A 7,992-nucleotide genomic window follows, 5' to 3' on the forward strand; every position below is an offset into this window, starting at 1 on the left:
TGAATATTTTGTTAATTTATGAATATCTCTAGAATTCATAATTTTTTTGGAACACAAAAAAGAGTACAAAAAAAGATGCTCAGCACTACCAGGAAACAATGCTTTGTTATGCAAGAATATTGCATCTATGCTATCTGAGTGAAAGAATTTGACAAATTAATCTTTTATTTTTGCTTTTTTTATCCTTAGAATATCTGCTGTCTGAATCCTCCTCTGACTTTATAGTTGTGTGCATCTTCAATGTCAACAAGGACATAGTCTAAAACCTTCATGGTGTTTGGATATAGTTGCCTTCTATTTCTAGGACATAGGGAAAAGATAAGAATCATTTCCTGAATGATGTTAGTTACAGGCATGGGTGTTGAAGGCTATGATTTGCACTTTACCATAGCTGAGCACTGGATCCCAAATGACAAAGACACATCATGTCTTATGGGTCAAATGTGTCCTCCAAAGATTCATGTATTGGAAGCTTAATCCCCATTGTAACACTGTTAAGAGAATAGGAAATCCAATTATAGTAATTAAGGTAGTGCCTTTAAGAGGTGATTAGATTGTGAGGACTGTACGCTTTTGAATGGATTATCAATTGACGGTTTAATGGGAGGTTATGAATGTGGTTATGATAGGTTTATAATGACAGTGAATGAGCAGTTCTCTTGCTCAGCCCGTTTGCCATATGACACCCTGGGTGCATCACGGTAGAAAAAGGCCCTCAGCAGATGTGTCCCCTGGGCCATAGACTTCCTAGCTTCTGAACTATAAGAAATATATTTCATTTTCTTATAAATTACCCAGTTTCAGGTATTCTGTTATAAGCAACAGAAACAGACTAATACACATCTGTTTTTAACTTTTACTTTGGTTGTTAAAATATACCCCCAAAGAAAGACTTTCTTTGTGAACAAAGGAGATATTGAAATTGCTAAATAGAACCAAATGGCTGCAATGGGGTGGAGATAGGGAGACACACATTTCTTAACTTACAAGTGCATGTATCACTAATTTTTATGAAGTTTTCCTGTATTGTAACCAAGCAAAGGCAGCTCTTGGAAGACAGAGCCTTATCCTCTTGGCTGGGAAATCTCCCTACCAGCCTCCTCAGGACACTTGGTGCCTGATACCTCTCTTCTCATTCCTGAGGACCCATAGGAACTCCGATTGGACAGAAAACAGGCTCCATGGATATTTCCCTCCTGATAAGAGGGGACTATATAAATACCAGCCTCGGCCAGCCTGTGGAGCCTGCGCAATAACATCTCCATGCCTTACAATAACACATGTGCTCACTCACCTTGCCCGCATATAGCCTCTCCATAAATATTCATAGCATTCCATGAAGCTCACTGAGTATGCATGTAAACCTGATATTGGGAGGCATAGATACCAGCCTCCTCCCCTCCCTGGGCGGAGCACTTGTCTTCAGTCCTGCCAGAGTCTGTGTTTCCCCAATCAGCAGATTGTTTGTTCTGGAAGATAAAATCTCCTTTTTTCTCTCTAGTGGATCTTGTGGTCCTCTTTTGTTATCAGTGTGTATATGTGTAATAGACATACACCATTTGTTCCTATTATTGGAAGTACATTTTTCTTTAAAACTTTTACGTGTATGTTTGTGATATGCGAGGCTCTCTAAAGCATGAAGCCTAGGCAAGAAAGCTTCTTGCACAGGTCTAGGAGAGGTATTTACAAAAGAGGTTTATCAATTCCAGAGTCATTGAATTTTTTTAGAAATCCTTGGGAAATCTACCCTAGTTGCATAAAGAACTTTCACACAAGTATAACACCTGAGCACCAGGAAGAAAGCTTCGGGAGGGCTAGTTCCCTGATATAAGGTGGAAGAGGGGGCGGTGGGTGTAAGCGTGAGACATAGTGGAAAGACTTCTGTAGAGGTGTAACTGTTATGAGAAGATTTCTACCTGAACAAATCTTGAAATTCAATTGTAATTGTTACGTGGATGTGTAGATTCAGAGTGTATTGTGTGTTCTGTGGAGTGTTTGTTCTCCATCAAAATCAGTCAAGGATTCTTCAAATAACCTGGTGACTCTTGGAATCTATTAAGAAGCAGCTTCAGGAATGTGAAGCTCTCCAGAGCCCCATTTCAGCTGCTACAATAAGGTAAGATGAAAGGAATGGAAATTAACTACCTTTATGATAGACTCTGCTTTTAAAGTATGTGTTATGTGCTCGTACTTTTTTTTTTTTTTTTTTGGTTTAGGGTACAAGGGTTATATCTGTGAAAGAATAGTACAAAGCTACATGATAATGAAAAACTGGGCTTTCATTAAACATTCTTTCATTCTGAAGACATCAGACAACAATGCTGTGCACATTTTTAATGAATTTCATTTTTTTGACATGGCATTTATGCAATCAAAACCAGGAAATTTACATTTTAAATGATAATACTAAAAAATTAAAGAGAAGAAAGATTGCTATGGAGATTAACCTGTGTACAAAGGATAGGTGAGTGTCTCAACTTGAAATGTGAAATGGTCTCAGAAGAAATACAAGTTTATGCTGCAATAATAATGTAAAAAAACAAAAACACTTACCTACATAAGAAGGACGTTATTTGTGTTGAAGCAACTTCTTTATGTATTCTTATTTATTCAACCATAATGGGAAACCAATCCTTTATGTTAACAATATGGTCAGAAACTGTATGGAAAAGCTGAAAATTCCCATCCTGTTATTTGGGTTTTATCAATTGGTATATAAGCATCATGTCTGGGGGAAATGTAACACATGTCCCCATTCTGTACAGATATAGGGTTGAATCACTAATAAATATTCAAACACTCTAGTAATGGTGTATATCCTAAAGTGTCAGGATCTAAAAAAAATTCTCTATAATAGACAAATAGTCTTTAAAGGCATTTTCTAGGCAAATGGGAATGTCATCTGCTATGTTTAAAGGATTGGGCATAATGGAAAACAGTGGCCTCCATCATACAAATTGGGTTTGTGTAGATGTTAGGATTCCCATGGCACTGAGAAAGAAGTTGAACTGATTAGAAAAGGCAATATCTGTTGGAAGGGCAGATATGTTGTTTCAACTCTTTGTTTAGTAACTTTTCACTGAGGAGAAGCCAGGTCCTATACCAATAATATGACATGATTCTGTAATCTCTAAATAGCCTCTAAATTCTAATGACCTTCCTTCTGTTGGCTGATTGCTCAAAGATCTTTTAGTCTTTAAAATGTTCTTTTTAGGAGTTATCAGGTTCAAGACACACTGCCTTATAAGGCCCAAGCCTTTACTATTTAGCAATATCCAAAGAATTTAAGTACAAAAACCCAAAGTCCCAGCTTAACTATGTACTACAAAAATCTTCAAGAGAAATTAATCTTAGCTGCAGCCAAGGAGAGGCCCCAAAATACCAGGACTACTTTTCATTGTACTTGTAACTTAATGATTGGGTTAGGACCATTTATATCACTGTCTTATGTGACATGGTTATTATTGGGCTCTGTGTCACTTGACAAAACTCATGGTTTTGTGCCAGGTTCTAAAAGAGGTAGATTAATTTTTTCCCAGACACTAAGTGTCATTTAGCATTTTATTGTTGTGCCCTTATTGATACCCCAAAGATGTGAAAGAGTTCATGTTCCTCCTTGAGTATCAGGAAGTAACTTAAGCCTCCCAAGAAACTTGCACTCTCATCATTACAATGAAAGGTATGAAGGATAATGCGTAGAGATCACTGGTGCACAGTGACTGCCAAAGGATGACAAGCACGGGCAGCACTATTTGGCAGGACCACATATTAACACATGGGAGCTGCTGATAAATCCAGAATGTTTTAATTCCTAAATCTGTTCTGCTTTAGGTTTATACAGTGCCTATCACCTGGGCCCTGTTCTTTATAATTATCTTCTAAACATTGAGTCAAAATCATTTTGTTATGAGCTATTCAAATCACCTTAGGGAAGCTGGATTATATTATAAGCTTCAATTTTCCTATAAGCCACTGTACATTTAAATGTATCTCAGTGTAAATTGGTTCCGGGGAGGAGGGTATAAGACCATGAAACTGTGGCTGCTCACTCTTCCCTATGTGCTGAACTAGGAAGCCATTTTTTTTACTCCCGCTGTAAATACCATCCCGAGGTAAGAGTACTTGCCCTAGATCCAGTAGTTTGGGGGAGGCTTGGCTGACAAGCATGGGTGCTGGCCTGGGCTTGCTACTAAAAGGCAATGGCTTAGAAAGGCAGTATGCTTGGGATCAAAAAAAGGAGGTATGTCTGTCATCTGGTACTAAAAAAAATGTAGAGAAAGATTTCACAGTATAATGTGACCACATCACCAAGACACAGTAATGAAAATGACCTCCTTTTCCAGTCAAATGGCTTGACTTCTCTTGTCTTTTTATATTTTACCTTTCACTGCAGGTCTACTCTTGGTGTTCATGTTAATCTCGTTTAACTTGGGTAAAATCGTGGGGCAACCCCACTTCATGATATGTCTTGGGCTTGTATCTCCTTGCAATTGTACCTGATTGCTGGAACTGCTATACTTAAAGAATATGGTTCACCAAGCATTTTAATTTCTCAAAAAGCCAGTGTAGAATGTCACATTAGAGTTTGTTAACATTTCTTCTTTAGACTGTTTGTCTTCCAGCATTCAGATCCAAACATCTAAATTTATAGCACTGAAAGTTTCAGCAACCAATATGTCTCTTTTATATTCCAACAAATGCAGGTGGATGAAGCTGTTTTTTGGTGAAAACCAGAGGAACAGCACTTAATCTTTCTCCCTCCTCCCCTTTCCAGATGGTCCTGAAAAAAAATTCAGTTTCAGTTTTCTCAGTTGTCAAATGAGGATGATTATACTTCTGAGGATTAATTGAGATGATATGTGGGAAAGTTGAGTGCTATATGGAACGGTGCTATAAAAATGCAAGATTTTGTGGTTATTATCTGGCAATATTATGCTCTGGTGTTAGAACCAACATCTAAGGAGCATCCAATAGGCATGTAAGAAGGGACCCCTCTCCACTGGAGATATAGGTTTTGTACTTCACACAGAGTGAATAGAATTTTAGAAAAGATTTCTTGAGATTTTAAGTGTTTTAAATCAGATTTATGGTTAATGAAAAAATGATAACTTCTAGATAATGGACACCAGTGTTGTAGGGCCTGGGGCCATATTCTTTGTAGGGTAAAGTAAAATACAAATCTTAAGTTAAAATATGTCATAGAACAACTGTGTGTGTGTGTGTGTGTGTATGTGTGTAAGGAAGGGAAACAGAAAGATTGTCAAAAATCAATGCTAATGTATTTAACTAACTAAATTATGTATAACATATTTATTTCTCGAGCATTTTTTCATGTACCTGTTGGACATTTGTATGTCTTCCTTTGAAAATTGTCTATTTAACTCCTTTGCTCACTTTTTAATTGGGTTATTTGTTTTTTTTACTGTGTAATTGCTTGAGTTCCTTGTATATTATGGACATTAATCCCTTGTTGGATTCATAGTTAGCAAAAATTTTCTCCCACTCTGTAGTTTGTCATTTCACTCTCTTGATTGTTTCCTTTGCTGTGCAGAAGCTTTTTAGTTTGATATAGTCCCATTTGTTTATTTTATCTTTTGCTGCTTATGCTTTCAGGCTCATGTTCATCACTAGTCATCAGGAAAATGCAAATTAAAACTACATTGAGATACCACCTCACCCCAGTTAGACTGGCTACAATCAAAAAGACGGTGAATAACAAAGCCTGGTGAGGGTGTGGAGAGAAGGGAAGGCTCTTACACTATTGGTGGTACTGTAAATTTGTACAACCACTACGGAAAACAGTATGGAGGTTTCTCAAACAACTACAGATAGATCTTCCATACGATCCAGCAATTCCACTTCTGAGTATATACCCAGAGGAATGGAAATCATCATGTCGAAGGGACACCTGCACTCCCATGTTCATTGCAGCTCTGTTTACAATAGCCAGGACATGGAACCAATCTAAACTTCCATCAATGGATGATTGGACAAGGAAAGTTTGGTATATATACACCATGGAATACTACTCTGCCATAAAAAAGATGAAATTCTCCAATTTGCAACAACATGGATGAACCTGGAGAAACATCTTGAGTGAAATAAGCAAAGCACAGAGGGAAAAATACCACATGTGCTCACTCATAAGTGGGAGCTAAGAGAGAAAGAAGGAAGGAAAGAAAGACCACAGTAGTGTATTGGACTTGCAGAGGGAGAAAACATTCCTTGGGCTACAAAGTGGAGTGGGGGGAAAAGGGGAGGGGGAGGGAAGTTGGGGATGGTTGGGTGGGAGATATGGGCTACAAATGCAGTTTGTGGTAATGGGTATGCTGCAAGTGTGAACCTAGCCCTCACATCATAGGCACAAGGTGTGACAATCAGCTTTGTATCATGAATATTCATAACCAATTAAAAAATGGGATAATTACATAAAAAATAATACCAACCTCATGGAGTTGTTTTGATAAACATAATGAATACATGCAAAGCACTTAGAATAATAAATATCTGGCACATATTAAGGACCATATAAGTGTGAGCTGTTATGTTTTTACCAGAGTGTGGCAAATACCTTTCTTGTGGCTGTGCAATCATGATATATCACAAATCACTTACTATGTTTTATGAAGACCTTTAAATTGGGCCTTAGCACTTAAGGAGAGCATCAGCATCAAAATGTTTGCACATGTCTAGAAATTTATCCATTTCCTCCAGATTTTCAAATTCGTTAGTGTATAGTTGTTCATATTCATCTCTAATGATTCTTTGTATTTTTGCAGTATTGGTTGTGATATCCCCTTTTTCATTTCTGATCTTTGTTATTTGGGTCTTCCCTCTTCTTTTTTAGTAAATCTGGCTAGTGGTTTGTCTATTTTGTTTATCTTCTAAAAAAACCAACTTTTTGTATCAGTGATCTTTTATATCGTATTTTTGGTCTTGCAGAGGGAGAGAACATACCTTGGGATACAAAGTGGAGTGAGGAGGAAAGGGGGGAGGGGAAGGGAGATTGGGGATAATTGGGTGGGGGACATGGGGTACAAACACAATTTGTGGTAATCGGAATGCTGCCAGTATGGATCTGGCCTTCACATTGTGGGCACGAGGGCATGAATATTCATAACCAAAAATACCCATATTTATTTCTTGAATAAAAGCGTGAAGTATTTTTGTCACATGTCAGTTTATAATGTCATAGTATTTATAACCCACATCTTTCATGGATTTGGCTGCCTCTTGACATACCCCTCATGTAGGAGTTGTAGCTGAAACCTGAGCTATTATCTCTAATCATCTGGCTGAATAATGCTCTGGTTGGCTACTACGATGAGAAATGAAGGTTATGGATTCTTGATCTGCTCTGCCATGGGTTGGCTGGGAGACACTCGAGATACCTCTTCATCTTGGACAGTTTAGTCCAGCTCACACAATAGTATATTTATCTCTATCATGACTGCTAGGGAGCAAGATTTTAATAACGCTATATTACATATCACTTAAATCCAAGAATTGTATCTCGTTGGCAGTTCCATTCCCATGAAGAAAAAATGAGTAACCCCTTCTTAGTAACTGAAACAGCTGCCATCTTGACAGTGCCAACAGGCTGCAACTGGCTGAGAATTGTCATGTGGCTTGCCATGGGGAACTCTGGCATCACTTCTCTCCAAAACCCTTATAGAAGTGGTTCTTAACCAGGCGCAATTTAGCCCTCCCACCCCCAAGAAGGAAATGCCTGGAGACATTTGTTATTGTCATGACTAAGGATGTGCTACTGTTATCTAGTAGGTAGAGGCCAGTGATGTCATTAACCATCTTATAACGCACAGGACAGCCCCTCACAACAAAGAATTATGAGATACAAGATGCCAGTAGTACCAAGGTTGAGAAAACCTATCTTTGAGGTAAAAGCGTTTTAGAGACAGCTGGAGGGGGCAGGGACAATGTCCCACAAGCCTGAGTCAGATCCACTCCACAAGGCCTCTTAAAAAATTTTTG

This window comes from Galeopterus variegatus, unplaced genomic scaffold (assembly GCF_000696425.1).
Source record: "Galeopterus variegatus unplaced genomic scaffold, G_variegatus-3.0.2 Scaffold6523, whole genome shotgun sequence".
Lineage (NCBI taxonomy): Eukaryota > Metazoa > Chordata > Mammalia > Dermoptera > Cynocephalidae > Galeopterus > Galeopterus variegatus.